At 36.1% G+C, this 16812-nt stretch overlaps 1 long non-coding RNA gene across 7 annotated transcripts in view; it reads left to right on the top strand.

Moving 5' to 3' along the window:
* Positions 1–16812, top strand: part of LOC141554785 (uncharacterized) — a 47994-nt gene that overhangs the window by 24545 nt on the left and 6637 nt on the right. For all 7 annotated transcript variants that reach the window (XR_012485955.1, XR_012485956.1, XR_012485951.1 and 4 more), the window contains exons 2-3: positions 4582–4714; positions 16231–16290. This is a non-coding gene — a long non-coding RNA (uncharacterized LOC141554785). The remainder of the gene's footprint in view (positions 1–4581; positions 4715–16230; positions 16291–16812) is intronic.

Genomic DNA, 16812 nt, shown 5'->3' with positions numbered 1-16812 from the left:
TTCAGTTCTTTGCTACTAGAAAAAGTGCTGCTATAAATATTTTGTTTTATATATGCCTTCAGGTATATATCTTGGGCAGTAATGTGATCTCTGAGTCAAAGGATTTGATCATTTTAGTAAGCATCTTAATAAAATTCCAAATTGTTTGCCAGAATGGTTGAATCAGTTTGCAACTCCACTAAGTATATTAGTGTGCCCATTTTAGTGTGCCCTTGCAGTATTTAATATTCCCATATTTTCTCATGTTTGCTAGTTTTTCTAGGTTTGAAGTGAATCTTCATAATTCTTTGATTTGGATTCTTCTTATTAGGAACATTCTTTCCTGTGGTTGTTAATAATTAGCAGTTCTTTTGAGAACTTTTTGTTCATATATTTTGACCACTTATTCACTGGAAAAGAAATCAATAATTTTTCAATGAGGAAAAAATCAGTGCATATTTGAAGATAAAAGAACAGAGTCAACAAAGATGGAGAAATTAATATGCTGGAGAATGAAGAGGATAAGTGTGGGAACAGGGCCCCAAAGGAGATAATCTTAATAAGAAAATAGAAAATATCTTTGTCTGGATTTAGAGGAAAAATGGAAAAAAATTTTGCTTATTTTTTCCTTTTTAAATTTAGCAAATATAACTTTTTAAATTGAAGTTTTTTCTGTTTGTCTTTCATATCTACATATTTTTTCTTGCCTGGAAAATCATATTATGTTTTAAATCAAATCAACAAATATTTTGAAAATTGACAGATCAGGGAAGAACTGGAAAAATAATATGTAAAAAGAGAAAGAAAGAGGACAAGGGCCTATCAACTCATAACTTGTAGTCATGAATGCTTTCTTCAAGAACAAAACCAGAAGACGCTGACCACGGAGATCATCAAACAGTATTACCACAAAAATCAAATCAATTTTATCTTAAGAGAGAAGATGCCACTAATCTGGAATGTAAGAGCAATATCAAAATCAACTGTCAGAGTGCAGTCATCAACTATTTAAAGTGAAGGTCAAAATCAGTGTCAAATTACAGCAGTTATAATATCTAGCTATTATCTGGTACTCTAAGGTTTATAAAACACTATATATTTTCTTATTTTTGTTTCATAATCAACTTATGAATTGTAGGTATTACAATTCTTATCCTGAGTTTAAAGATGAGAAAAGAAGCTAAATGGCTTACCCATGATCATGTGTGGGAAAAGGTGAAGAACTTACAGAAATATGTAAGGTGAAGTAGCCTAAAGAGGAGGGAAGCGAGGAGGCACAGTGCTGGGCTTAGAATCAGGAACACTTCTTAAATTCAAATCCTGCCTCAGATACTTACTGTGTGACCCTGGACAAGTCAACTTTTTACCTCACTTTTTTAGCAAGTCACTCCAGTGCCTTTGCCAAGAAAACTGCAAATTGGATTACCAAGAGTTAGATAAGACTGAAATGACTGAATAGTGACAAGCCTAGAGAAAAAAATTTTCAATCAGAGACTATTATTGATCAGAGACTGTTAACTAAAGTAGATCAAGCCTATTAGGCCTCAGTTTCGGCTTCTCTGGAGTCACGTGATTTTAGATAAGACCTGAACAACATTCCATTGTCCAACCATGGCCAAAGAAGCTGTATATCACCTTGTCTACTACATTCCACTGACCAACTGGGGTACAGTAGACTTATGTGACCAATCACAACATATAGAGGGCGGGATTTTGGAGGTTCTTTGTTTGAAATATATAAAAGCTGTAAGCATTTTCAAGGCTCTGGCCTATCCAACTGTGAAATTTGGCTCACAGACCAGGATGGGGTCCGCTTCTCGAGATTCTAATAAATAATTCTTTCTATGAGTGATCTCTGAGTAGTCAATTTGGGTAGGCCTTCTTGTCCCAAACAATCATAAAGCTCATTAGTCAATAAATATGTCATAAGTACGTCTTATGTGCCAGGTACTGTGCTATGGACTGACTAGTAAATCTTACACATGATATTTGAACTCGAGTCTTCTTTACTCCAACCCTAATACTCTATCCACTGTGCTTTATTGCTTCTCAAATTAGAAGAAAAGATAGTGATTAAAATTGGATATAAATGCAACCATTTCAATTTGACCTTGTCAAAGAAGTTATTGATTGTAAAAATGGAAAACAGAAAAAGTCTAAGACATCTTCCTCACTTTATCACCTTTTCCCAAAGAAATTTAACTAATATAAAGTAACCAACATCATCAGGAGGTCAAGATCCAAGAAGCCATTTGAACCAGCAGACATTCAGTTACTGACTAGCAGAAAGAGGTAATGGTTAAGATTTACATTAGTTTAGCATTCAGACTAATTTATAAAATACTATAGACTGATTTGCAAACTCTTACTATTACAATAATTAGCCATGATTCCAGAGGACCAGTGATAAAGAATGCTATTCACCTTTTGACAAATGTCAGTGCTAGAAATAAATTGCAGAATTAAATATGCAGAATTAAATACCCATTTTTAGACATGGACAATACAGAAAGTTGTTTTGCTTGACTATCTATACTTACTTGTAACAAGCATTCTGTTTTTGTTTTTTCCAAGGGAGAAAGTAGGAGGGAGAAAAAAATTGATAATTGAAAAATAAAATCTAATTTTAAAATTCTATAAAGGAGGATGTTGTTTTTGTTTCATTTTCAAAGAGGACAAGGACATCCCATGGTTTCATGAATGAATTGGATTTAAGTGAGACAGAGTTGCACAGTCTTCAGCTTCCTCTCTCTCTTAGAGAGTCTTCAAATTCCAGTGGCAAGACAAAATTCTGGCTGCCCAGCAATGGCCCAAGATGCACTGTATAGCATCTTCAGTGCCCAACCACTCTTGGCTTTTGCCGTCATGATTGCTAGAACAAATTGTTCTCCCCCACCACTATTCCAGTGGTGTACTGGTTTACATGCTTGGGGTCAAGACACCTTCAAGTCATGGATGGAGGCCTATGATGACCCTCAACCTGATTTAGCTTATCCATCAAGATGATTTACTAGGACTTGATCTTGCATATCCTATAGCTTTTTGGAGCTTCAGGTGAGAGTTGAGTGCTAGATGGACTTAGGAAACCCATATACTGCAGGACGATGGTGGGAAGATTATAAGCACTATCACTTCATAAAACTGAAAAGCAAGGAGATAAAAGCTATAGAAAACTTAGCATAAACCCCAACTGAACCTTATCATCCCGAAGGCATTTATACAAGGATCTAGTAGGAGAACAACAACAAGTAGACAGAAATTAGAAAAGATTTGTCAGTGATTCTATAATGAGGAATGTGGCGGACTGGATGGAGCACTAAACTTGGAGTTAAAAGAATCTGGATTTTAATCTCCCACCAGACACTTACTAGCTATATAACCCTGGTAACTTAGACCTTGTAACCTCAAATTCCTCATCTATGAAATGAGAGGGATTGTTCTCAAAGGGCCCTTTAAAAGTCCTGTTCTATCTCTAAAATATACAGTCTTGCAAACCCTTTTCATTATCAGAGAGTGAAACTGCCACATTTGGATTCTAGTACTTTAGTCTTCTCCATGGTGTTTGAGGAGTAGAAGTATCACTAAAAGACACAAAGTAAAACAGACCAGGTATTTGCCAGTGAAATCCAGAATAGAGATGACAGTTGACAGAATTAAGGAATCATTTTATAAGTCTTATTCAAAGAAGGGAACATACCAAAAGAATGAGGGAGAGATGGGGAATCATTAGATGATATTACTACCCAAACAAAAGGTGATTGAGAAGGATACATATTTCACTATGGGGATGATAATGTGCTAATTTCACTAAACATAAAGCTCTGAGGGGCTTCTTTATTCTATCTGATTTTGAGTGGCTATTCAAAAGAGAGACCATCTAATTATCCAAATATAGAAAGAAACCAAATGGATGAAAAATTCTGTTTGTTTAGGCTTTGACATACATTTGAAAAGCCACCTTATTGGGATATGCACGATTAATAGATTTGTGAATTAAGTTCAGATTTGAATAGGAAGAAAACAGACTAATACATTTGGGAAGTTGTTTACTTCTTTTGATTATATAGCAAGAACCACATCTATTTTAACACAAATTTTCTTTAAGTGACATCAAATGGTTGTGAATATCACCAGTCTTCAAAAAATCAAACTTGTAGGGGACCTGTAAAAAGCAGTGGAGAGATTTGTACAGAGTGGGTTGTGCATATTTATAGTGATAAACTGGGGGAGAGGGGGAAGTAAGCCTTTCATATAGCAAGAATGAGAAAATACAGAAGAATAGCCATATTGCTAGCCTCAGAATGTATTTTTTTTTAATTAGAGGAAGATCTCCAACATGCTAGGTAAACAAGAAGATATAAATTACAATCTTTAATAATAAGAGGAATATGCTTATTTTGATGAGATCACAAATCTATCGAAATTATGAAATGTAAGAAAAAATTTTTAAAATGTTTTTATAAATTCTTTGATAATTAATAACCACAGCATTGTTATGATGTAGTAGCAACTTTTCAAATGGATATTTACCTTCCAAATCACCGTATATAATACATAACTAAAGTTAGGGATTAATTATGGTCTGCTTTTAATTATGTCTAGAAATCCAGAATGATGAGGATCAATACATAGCTGGACGAGAAGGCTACTCAAATAAAGATGGGCTGGTCCAGTGTAATACAGCTGTCATGGAAGGGGTCTTTGGTTGAATTGCGGCAGTGGCAACCTTAATTGGGTATGTGTTGAATTTTGTTAATGTAAACACATTAATGTTAAGTGTGCTTATTACAATGAAGGTTCATTTTACAGTGAAGGTCCACAGGAAGGAAACAGTCACATACAAAATCTTTTAACATATATAATCATAATTCACATATTCACATTACTATTAACAAATATTTTTCTTTCATGTGTTTAGATACAATGTGTGCATATACATAAATTGATACCCGTATACACACATGAATATATATACTAATAAGTAATAACTTTTTATTAAGACATGGTGTGCCTTTGACCCTATACTATTCTTCCTCCTAAGGGTTCTGATCCTTTCAATTAAACTTTCTTTCCCCACATTTTTCATCTCTCCCTTTTACTGATTTCTTTACTGTCCACTATCATGACTAAGTGTCCTCAATCTTGAAAAAATTTCACTTTACAGGACTGCCGTCACTATTTCTTTCCTTTGTTTCAGAGCCAAATTTCTTTAAAGATTGGTCCATACTTGTTGCTTCTGCTTCTTGCTTTGCTGCTTACTCTGCCCATCCCCCATCATTTCAATTCCTCTTCTCATTACACTACTGAAATAATTTCTTGAGAGTCACTAATGACTCACAATCCTCAGATCCAAAGGATTTTTATCAGTCAGTGTTCAGTCTTCTTTTTCATAGTTTTAGAAGCAATAGCATTTAAAGATGAAGATACTTAACTCAGAATACTCTTTGATAAGTAATGATTGTATAGAGGCATCTATAGTAGCATCATTAAAAAGCATCACTTGATAAGTTTGGGCAAGACTTAGCAAAGGTCTGTCCTTTAGCAAAAATATCAAGAAAATTATGGAAAACAGATTAGGTTTTATTTTCATTAAAGCACCTCACTAACAATATACTTACAGTCTTCACCATCTCTAGAAAGTCTCTTATCTTTAGCTCAGCACAATTGCCATAGTTTACTAAGTGTGTTATTCAACCAGCACGAGCGCCTCATTTGATTCATAGCTCAAATTCTTCACTTTTTTATTTAAAAAAATATAGTGGATGTCCCTTGAAAACTACGTTGTGATATCCAGAGATTCTTCCTGTACCCAGCTATTCCCAAAATCTGCCTCCATAGTTTGAATAACTTTTTTCTTATTGGTATAAATAAGAACCTTTTTGTACTGCTCCCAAAGGATAATAAATCAGTTTCTGCACAGAGACATTATATATACTTAGAGCAGAGGTTCCAGCAGTATTAATTGAGTGATATCAATGCATGGAAGGCCTGTGGCAAAAGGTAACTTTATCAATTATTGATATACTGCAACTAGAATCAACTTCCATCTAGTACTTCTACAGTCTGAAATACTGAAGTATTTTTGCTACATGAAACAATTTTGAAGTTTATTGTAATATAAATAGGAGCATCACAACTCTGAAAATAGGGTCTTGAATAATGTCTGGTAGTAGATACTTAATGAATGTTTGTTGATTGATTTAAGTGATTGATTCAATCTGATGATCCTTGAAAAGCATATTTTCTCAATGTAGTCACTGAATTTGGAAGTATAACATTGCTATAATTCTCTGAAGGTTAAGGCCTTAAAGACATACTTCCTGGTTTCACCCTACAAAAAATCTCTTCTAGCATGCTAACAACAGAATTGCTCAGTGGAACTACTTCCTTAATTTCTGTAATATGTAGTGATTCAGATCCCACAAAAGTCTTACTCGGGTCCTTAATCATGGCATGGAGGCAGGAAGAAGGAAAGGAAATAAGCATTGATAGTGCACTTACTTTGTACCAGTGAGCATTTAAGTGCCAAACACTGCAAGGAACAGCTCTCCATATTAGCAGGTGGATGGTGTGGAGCCCGGAGCTCCGTCCAGCATGAGACCCTTCTGGGCTGTGTGACCCTAGGCAAGTCACTTAACCTCTCTCTACCTCAGTGTCCCCATCTGTCACCTACTGGCCAGGATGACTGTGAGAATCAAAGATGATGATGGCAAAGTGCTTAGCACAGTACCTGGCACATGGTCAGTATCATCACAATTATCATTATTAAATCTAGTGGTGTGACTATGGGTAGGTTATTCAGTCACTGTCTCATCTACAAAATGGAGGTAATACTAGTACTGCCCTGCAGAGTTGAGGATGAGATGAGATGTGTAAAGGGCTTTGGGAGCCTTAAAGCCCCATATAAGTATTAGCTAATATTAAATATGTACAGTGTGAATTCTGAGGTCCTGAAGGTTATGCCGGAGGAGCATGCTGTAGTAGACTCTACCATGTTGGAAGGGCATCAAGTTTGCGCCAAATGGATGAACAGCTAATTACAAATAGAGGCAAGCAAAGCAGTCCCTGCCTCAGTTTACTTATATTTCAGGGAGGGAAAACCAGACGCCTTGGGGAGCTAGAGTTGGGAAGGGGAGGACCGGGAGCCTCCCTGAGAGGAGTAGTACTTGTCACATATCTGACAAGCTGTGTGATTCTGGATGAGGGAATGATAGCTCACCTCTCAAAACCCAGAGTGCAAGCTTGCCTGTGGTACCAGAGCTGTTTCCTGAATGTCTATAGTCTAAGGACCAATCTAGGGATGAAGAAAATTCTCTCTAATTTTTCTGTAGGCTGATGAGGTTTTTTTGGTTTTTTTATCTTGACAATGTTTAAGAGACTTCCTACTAAGTTATAACAAGGACATTGCTGTGTTCATCAATTGAAGGTGTCCTCACACTGGTGAAATTCTAGCTCCCAAAGCATTGAAATAACAAATGACACAATCTCACTGAGCTTGTCATAGACAAGATTCATATGAATATTAAGTTTGGTTCATTCTTGGGGTCTTCTCTGAGGTCCTATTTATGACCTGCACATTCAAGAGAACACCAGAACATGTCCCCTAGGAAATCTCCCAAATTGCAATGTTGAGAGCAAACATTGCTCCATCATTAAAGCAGCAGTGCCCTCCTCAGGTTTCTGGTTCCAGTTGTAGAAATTAATTCTGGATGCTTTCTGTAATCCCACAAGTTCTTTATATGTCTAATATAGATGCAGCTAAAAGTGATATAGACATGATTCTCAGATTTTAGATTAATTATTTTTAAATTAGTTTCCTTAGCTTTCAGCTGAGAGGGCATCTCATTTTGTTCAGAATCTGCTTTTACTAAGTAGATGCTTTAAAGAACACCTTTCAGTTGATTAGTTGAAAGAGGGGGAATGATTCAAGGCCCTAAAGTCCTTGAGGAAGTGGGGAAGGGTAAGATCAAAACATAAGCAGAGAGGTCCAACCATCTATAATTTCTCTTATAAAAATCAGCTTGGTTCAGTTAATTTAATTGTTTGATCCTAAATTTCACCAGTTTCAACTTGGATATTTAAATCTTTTCTACTATTTAAAATTTTCTTTAAAAAAATTAACACTTGATCATGGTTGTATTTAAAGCAACAAGTTTTAGGGAAGTAACAAATTGGGAAAATATTTTTACAGTTAAAGGTTCTGATAAAGGTCTCATTTCCAAAATGTATAGAGAACTGACCCTAATTTATAAGAAATCAAACCATTCTCCAATTGATAAATGGTCAAAGGATATGAACAGACAATTATCAGATGATGAAATTGAAACTATTTCCACTCATATGAAAGAGTGTTCCAAATCACTACTGATCAGAGAAATGCAAATTAAGACAACTCTGAAATACCACTACACACCTGTCAGATTGACTAAGATGACAGGAACAAATAATTATGAATGTTGGAGGGGATGTGGGAAAACTGGGACACTGATGCATTGTTGGTGGAGTTATGAAAGAATCTGGCCATTCTGGAGAGCAATCTGGAATTATGCCCAAAAAAGTTATCAAACTGTGCATACCCTTTGATCCAGCAGCGCAGTTACTACTGGGCTTATATCCCAAAGAAATACTAAAGAGGGGAAAGGGACCCGTATGTGCTAAACTGTTTGTGGCAGCTCTTTTCGTAGTGGCTAGAAACTGGAAGATGAATGGATGTCCATCAATTGGAGAATGGTTGAGTAAATTATGGTATATGAAGGTTATGGAATATTATTGCTCTGTAAGAAATGACCAGCAGGAGGAATACAGAGAGGCTTGGAGAGACTTACATCAACTGATGCTGAGTGAAATGAGCAGAACCAGAAGATCACTCACTATACACTTCAACAACAATGCTGTATGAAGAGGTATTCTGATGGAAGTGGATATCTTCAACATAAAGGAGATCCAACTCACTTCCAGTTGATCAATGATGGACAGAAACAACTACACCCAGAGAAGGAACACTGGGAATTGAATGTAAACTGTTAGCACTACTGTCTATCTACCCAGGTTACTTATACCTTCGGAATCCAATACTTAATGTGTAACAAGAAAATTGGATTTATACACATATATCTATCTTTAGGTTTTCCCTGAACAGCCACTATTTACAGAAAATAGTAGGAGATCTGTAAATTACTAGCAGAAGCCAGAATTGGCCAGAAACCCAGAAGTGTTGATCTTCATCATCTATGTATTTTCTTCCCAGTTCAGTTAACTACATTAATCTATGAGAGATCCCAAAGTAAAGAGGGAGTGAATTGTTGTCATGGAGAACAGCCTGTGCACAGAGTTAACCAATGGGTTGTCCTGTGGAGGAACAAGGCCTGTCTGGCTGGGACCATAAAGTATGTGCAGGGGGAGTACTAAGGTTAGAGAGGTATCTCAAGCCAGGCTTTCAATGACAAACAATAAAAACTTTTTTTTTTCATCCTAGAAGTTATAGGGAGTCACTGGGATTTGTTGAGCCAAGAAATAAAATGGTAATGATTCATCAAGGAGGCCTGAGGAGCAGCCAGAAGGTACAAGAAAAACCTAAAGAGCAGAATCACAGAAACTCAGAAGAGACATAAAAGTACATAAAAGTCTAAAAAGGAGGAGAGGTGGTCAGCAGTGTCAGAATTTAAGGAGCTTGATAGGGATGTGGAGAAAAGGCCATTAGATTTGTCAGTTCAAAAATCATTGGTAATTTTGAAGAGAAGCATTCATTTGAACGGTGTATTCAGACAGAAGTTGCCAGTGATCAAGAAGAAAAGAGAGGAAAGGAAATAAACAACTTATTTTAGGAGTTTGGCCCTGAGAAATCAGAGAGAAATAGAAGGATAGGTTGAGGAGGTTCTAGGGTCAAGTAGGGTTTCTTTAAGAATGAGAAGGCCTGGGATTATTTGTAGGCCAAAGGGAAGGAGCCAGCAGATTATAGATTAGAAAGAGGGAATGCTTGAGGGGCAGGCTCTCGGAGAAGATGGGAGAGGATGGGATCCAGAGTATGTGAAGGGACTAAAGTCTCTGAAGAGAAGGGCTGTCTCTTCATCAGAAAGTAGAGTAAAGAAGAGAATTAAGGGTAATGAATGGAAGGAAGTAGATTATTCAAATACTTCAAGGATCTGCTCTCTTCAGATGTCTAGGTAGGTATTTTCTTCTAGATATTAAAAATTAATTTTTAAGTAGTAGTCAAAGTGGTCACTAAATGATTTCATTTTAGCAGTTTATCTTTATCCTAAAAGAAGAGATTTAGTGCCATAAGAATATTACAAACATAATCACCATAGAACTGCTACTTTAGATACAAACAAATCTAATTCACTTTTTTTTTTTTCACTTTTTGGGAGGGAATAAATTGAATATATTATGCATACAGACTTCTTTGTAAGATTTTTAATTAGATATATTCTGTCAGTAACTATTCAAAGATATGTTTCCTTACCAAGATGGTTCCTGTAAATTTTCAAGTTTTAGAATAAACTCAGATTTATTCTAAAAACTCCTAGACAAATTAGTCATTTAGATGCTTTCTGTCTTACGACAAAGCTAGAAGAAATCCCTAGAAGGTGACTTCAGCAGCATACGTAGGCGTGCATGCATGTGCGCGCGCGCACACACACACACACACACACACACACACACACACACACACAAAATCCACTCTACCTTTGGGATTTAAAAACAACCCAACAAAAAATCATTGCCAAAACCATAATAATGAAGATCCTTAGAGTTTTCATCCAGGTTTGTGAATACCTGTCTAATGAAGAGAGGTTCTCTAGAGGCCCTTATAAGGCTTTTCCCAGACTAGACCAGCTGACTCTTTCCAAAGCAGCTGTCCAAGTTCTCCAGAAAATCTTTCCCTCTTCTCTACCTTTTTTATTCTGTGCTTCTGAGGGACATTTCCCTTCTCACCATATCCACTTTCTCCTGGACAGCTCTTCCAGCTTCCCCGGTAACTTGTACTCAATAAAAGTGTGTAATCACTTTTAAGAATTGTACTGGTTGAAGGCATTTCTTGTACTGGAACAAGTCCCAAGCTGGAGACACCTTCAAAATGTTACACTAAATTTTGCCTTTTCTCTCTCCATTTGCTTACCACTCTGAGCATATTGGGCATTTAGTGACATTTTTAAAACCACTAAATATTTCTTCTTTATGATTTCTTTGAGAGAAATAACCTTAAAGGAAGGTTTAAAAAAAAAAAAAAAAAAAGCTCATTAAATATATTCATTCTTTTTTTTCTCCAACCTAGTTAGCACAGAAGGAAAGTTGAATAAACCTCATTGGGATTTTGATTAGTCTGCAATGAGAAACTGGCAAACAATTTAAAATGTTTGTTATTCTCCACTTTAATAGGCTTTTAAAAATCTCCAAACTCTAAAAGTGGATGTACTCTTGGAGCAAGTAGGCAATAATCTCTTTTCTATCAAAGAGAGACTTGTGCACTCTTAACAGTCTAGTTCAGGATGTTCCAAGCCCTTCCTAATTATTTCCACTTATCTTCTTCAAGCACTGCATTTTGAGGAATAGAATGAGAACTGGTTTCTGTTTCATCACTGTAGAGGTTGGTTTTTGTTTTTTGTTTTTTGGTTTTTTTTTTAATGTTTATAGAGCATCAAAGGCGCTAGTAAAGTTCTTGGGATGGGTTTCATTTTTAAATATAATTTTGCTTTCACAACAAATATGGGTAAAAGGCAAAAGATTCTATTTTTCCCTTTGAGGGATACAAAGAGAGCTTAGATTTATTTGTCTATGCCCTACTATAGCAGGCAAATGACTGAGTTGGGAGTCTTTCTGTTTCCCAGTTCAGCCAGAACTCTCTTTTACTTGCCTAACTTTTATCAGATACTCTTAGATGATGTAACATGTAAACTGGTGCTACAAACCCATTAGATGTCTATTTTATTTCACTTGTACCGAGGTTAAGGACAGTAAGATCAAGAGGCAAGTGAACTCTACCCCCTTATTTATTAAATATCTGCTAGATTCATAAATATGTAAATTATTGTCTATGTTAATATAATATTAAATATTAATAATTTAAATGTTCTGAGGTTGTTGCTGAAGGAATTAAAATTATATTTATAAGAGTCCTTACCTCCAAAGAGCTTCTGGTTATAAACTAATGTGAAAATTAGGGAAAAAAATTTAACCATAGGTCACTGTGTTTTTGCAAGTAAGTTACACTGTGAAAGAGCAGTATTTCTTTGATATAATCACAGAACTGCAGAATTTCAGGATTGGAAGGGATTCCCCTGGGGCCAGTCAGTTCAAGAATTCTAGTGAGAAGGAATCTGCAGCTTCCAGAGGCAGATCATTCCACTTTGGGAAGGTCTTTGTTGGAACTATTTCATGATGCTCAACTCTGATCTGCTTCTTTGTAGCTCCCACCCCACTGCTCTTAGTTTTCTGGTTCTGATTCATAACTAGTTTTAACTCCTCAAATGTGTGGCAGCCATTTCTGATATCTGAAAATTGCTATTATGTCCTCCTGAGCCTTTTCTTTTCCAAATTAAACATGCCCTTGTTTTTATGTTAATTGACTTTGGTGTGAATCCAGGGATTCTGTTCTGAAAGATGAAAGAAAAATAAAATAATTCAATTCAAAATATATGAAGATGTGACTATAAAATCATGAAGCTATTTACCTATGAGATTCCTGTGTAAAGGGCTGAAACTCTGAGTAAGTACACTGGAATCAGACAACTGAGCACTAGAGGCTAATTACTTATTGGACAATATTCTATTAACATATACTTGGAAAATGGCCCTCTTCACTATTCTGTGCTGGCTTGATCTTTTGGTTTATACAGAGAATTGTAGGAGGGATTAGGGGGTGGAATAAAACAAGCCAGGGTCACTTTTGCAGCAGACGAAGAGAAGGGAGAGTATGGAGAGCTTGTGTCCATTTCCCTTCACTTCTCCCCCAAAAGACCAAGAATAAAGACCAAGGAGTTTTGCTTATCCTGACTCCGGCTGAATCCAAGGCATTCAGGGTGCTAACTCGGTCCTCACATTCCTGGAAAATTAGGCTTATTATTTTAGTTATGTCTCATTTTTCCACATTTATTAAATAGGACACTGAGACCAAACACTGTGATTTATAAAATATTTCATAAAAGAACCATTTTGGAATGAACATTTCTTTACATTATAGCTAATATGAGTTGGGGGGAAGGGGCTGAAAACCTGGTTTAGAAAATCCAGAATGTAAATGATACCACTGACTTTTGAGTTGTCTTTTCTGGGGGGGGAGGGGGGTTGTGTCACTATGGTTTTATTCTGGAGCTGGAAACAAGTTGCTTTCTCAGTTCTACATTTATTTGGCTGTCAGTGAAACTGCTTGTCTTTATTAGACCGGATATGTCACATTCAGAGATAGTTAAATTGAATAAGTACATTGTAACCTTATTTATCCAGCTTTGGATATCTGGTTTATCCAGTGAGGTACAAAATTAAATTTATGTATTTGCTGATCTCAAAGAGTTTGCAATCTAGAGCTAACCTTTTTTTTTCCCTCTGGGTTAGTCTTAACTGCTAGACTATATGTTATCTAAGAATTCAGATTAGGAAAGAGCAATGTGGGTTGTGACTATGTAACAGGTACATATGTACCCTCCTTCCCCAAGGATGGAAGTGTTTGGAGTGTTAAATTATGAAAGGAGCAATCAGGCAGGAAGAGAACTAGGATAGAGAAGTGTCACAAAAACCCAGAGGGGCAGCATCCAGGAGCAGTAGTTAACAGTGTCAAATACTACAGAGGATTGTAGAAAAGATTATTGGATTTAGCAATTAAGAGATCAGTGGCCATTTTGGAGAGAGCAGTTCCAGTAAAATGATGAGGTTAGAAACCAGATTGCAAAGGATTGAGAAGTAGGTGGTGGAAAGGCATTAAATACAGGAAAAAAGCCTATATACTTAGTAGCCTCAGCCTGTGTTATTGATTCCAAGACTTTGTTATTAGGGTCCATTGATGGAGAAAGTAGGAAAGGAAAAGGGTGGGAAACCAAGAATTGGGGGTTTGAGTCAAGACACCATTTAATCCATACAAACCACAAGCCTGGAGGAATTGAGACATTCACTGATGGCCCCATGAGGAGTGAAGCTTGGGAGGAGGGGGTAGAGAATTCTGGCAAGCTCATTGGAACCCTCCAGCTTATTGTTTACCCTATAACTCTCACTGCCCTCTAGTGTTAGGTGGATCAAGTATAAAATGGGCAGCCTCTGGCCATCAATAAGTAGTGTCCAGTAACTAGGCAGTAGCACTCCTCCTGGTGGTCAAAGTGATATTTCACCTTATATTGTAGTTATAGTTTGTCATGATTTTTCACAATGTACTACATACTCCATAAGGACAGAAATTAACACCTAAATTTGGCATCTCCTTACCATCTAGTACAATGAATTCTTACAGTAGTAATACATTTTTTGTTGATTTCATTGAATTTAATTGGAATCAGGTAAAATTATATAAATCAATAAAAAATAATCAAAATTGGTTTAAAAATTATAGGTCTGAGATTTTTAAAAATTCTTACCCTGTTTTTCTCAGGGTGCCTTCTCCTTTTTCTTGTTTATGAAGACCTAGAATTGAGCCTTTCTTTTCACTCCCTTCCATCTCTTCTAGGAAATTAGACTATTTGTCATTTATTATTCTGATTAGTCTATTGTAACACGTGTATTTATTTATGAATTTGAAAAGTTTTCCACTGAATTTTAATGCATCCATGATAGGGATAGAGTTAGGACTTATGATTCTGTTTAGAGGGAACTCCCATAGAGATGAGGAAATTCTCTCACCAAAGCAGGTCGGCATCCTCTCTTGGAGAGCTACTTAGACTTCTAAAAGGTTTAGATAACCTGCACCAGGTCACACAGTCAGTTTGTGTTACAGGCAGGGGCTAAACCCAGTTTTTGGTTCTGAATCCTGCTTTCTAGCCACTGTACAACACTGTCTCAATGTCAAGAAAATAAAATTAATTATAAATTGTTGATACAAAAAAAACTACCAAAAAAGTTTCCTTCTCAAAATATTTCTCGTCCTAATGGATGGCTAGTAGTAAGAATGCTTTGTTGGAGGTTACACTGAAAAAGTTTCTAATACCTGACCATGTAATTCATCATCATCATTATCCTCATCATCATATTTATATAATTTTAAACTCTATTCCAGGCACTGTGCTGAGCAATTTACAATTATATCTCATTTGATCCTTACAACAATTCAGGGAGGTAGTTACTCTTATTATCCTCATTTTACAAATGAGAAGACTGAGGTAAAAAGGGTTAAGTGTCTTGTGCACAGTCACACAGCTAATAAGTGTTTGAGGTCACATTCAAACTCAGGTCTCTTTGACCCCAGGTTTTAGCTCTTATCTGCTCTGACCCTCCTTCCCCTCTATAACAAAAGTGTCTGATTGAGGAAAAGTGAATTGTTAATTGTAGGAGACCTGAGCTGGTATAGAAAGAACAAAGCCAGGAGGTCTGAATTTAAATCTAGCAGTGTATTAGTAATATTCCTCAGGCAAGTCATTTTATGCTTCCAGTCCTCAGATTTGCCTTCTGTTGATTTAGACAAATATCACAATAATATTTGCATTATGTGCCTCCTATAATTAATGTGAAAAAAGTACTACATGTATTATTTACAATTCTTTTGCCTTGACATTAAGTTAAAATCACCCTTCAACTCCCCTTATTCCCTGCTCCCAAGTGCAGACCACCTCTTTATCCCTGGAAAACATACACCAAAAGGCCCTAGGTCTCTTGGGAAGGGGAGGGGGGGAAGGAAGCTGTGTCCAAGAGCACTCTCCCTCTTTATGATGGATTCAAAGCTCTTCCTGATTTGATTATTGTTATAGATTCTGGCCCTGCTAGATCTGGTTACCTGGAGCATTTCTTTACTATAGAGTCTTTGGTTGCAAAAGAGGCCGCCCTTAGCTCCACTCATCATAACCATGTTCTAGGACTTTGATTTCCTGCAGAACTTTTCATTAAAACAAAATATTGTAACTAAAGAATCCTATAGTTCTATGGGATTAGCTACAATCAAAATCTACTTCTTTAAGTAAATAACTTGTGTTAATTATTTACTTTAAGTCACAGATTTCACAAAATATCGTTTAATGCAGTGTTAGATTATAAGTACCATGGGAGCAGGAATAATTCTTAAATATACTGACTGTATTTTAAGTAAATTTGTGACATCTCATCTTTTTTTATTTACAGCAATGGAGAAGGAGACAAGATCATGTGTTTTTGTCCTCTCGTGTTATTCCAATGAAGCAGGTGAAGTAACTATATTTTTCTTGCTTTTAAAATGATTATATGTGTTCGGGTAATGTTTGTAATTTACATTATGTTGCTGTGGCTGATGTATTTAAAATGATTACATGTATTTGTGTAATATTTATAATTTTCCCATATTTCATTATGTTGATGTGGCTGATGTAGCAAATGATGTATCAGCACATGATGTGCTTTAGGAGAAGCATCAAATGTTGGGGTTCAGTCATGTGAAGAATTCACAATGACAATTCTCTTTGACAAAAGGTAGATTTATTTAGGAGAAGTGCTTACAGACAAAATGAAGAGATTTAATAGACATCAGGAATGGTAAATATGAAACAGAGTGGGAGAGCACATAGCAAGGAAAGGGGTTTTAATAATTAATGATGGAAAAATAAATTCCTTAGTGGAACTCACAATTACCAGGAGAAAGTGAGTACCCCATGAGGTTGGGCAGGCTAAATCCTAAAAGGGACTTAGCACTCTAAAAAGTTATTTGGATGTAAGGAGGAAATGGACTTC

Source organism: Sminthopsis crassicaudata, chromosome 2 (genome assembly GCF_048593235.1).
Source record: "Sminthopsis crassicaudata isolate SCR6 chromosome 2, ASM4859323v1, whole genome shotgun sequence".
In the NCBI taxonomy this organism is placed as follows: Eukaryota; Metazoa; Chordata; class Mammalia; order Dasyuromorphia; family Dasyuridae; genus Sminthopsis; species Sminthopsis crassicaudata.
Note: the sequence above shows the minus strand (reverse complement) of the source record. Positions and strands in the feature narration are given on the sequence as shown.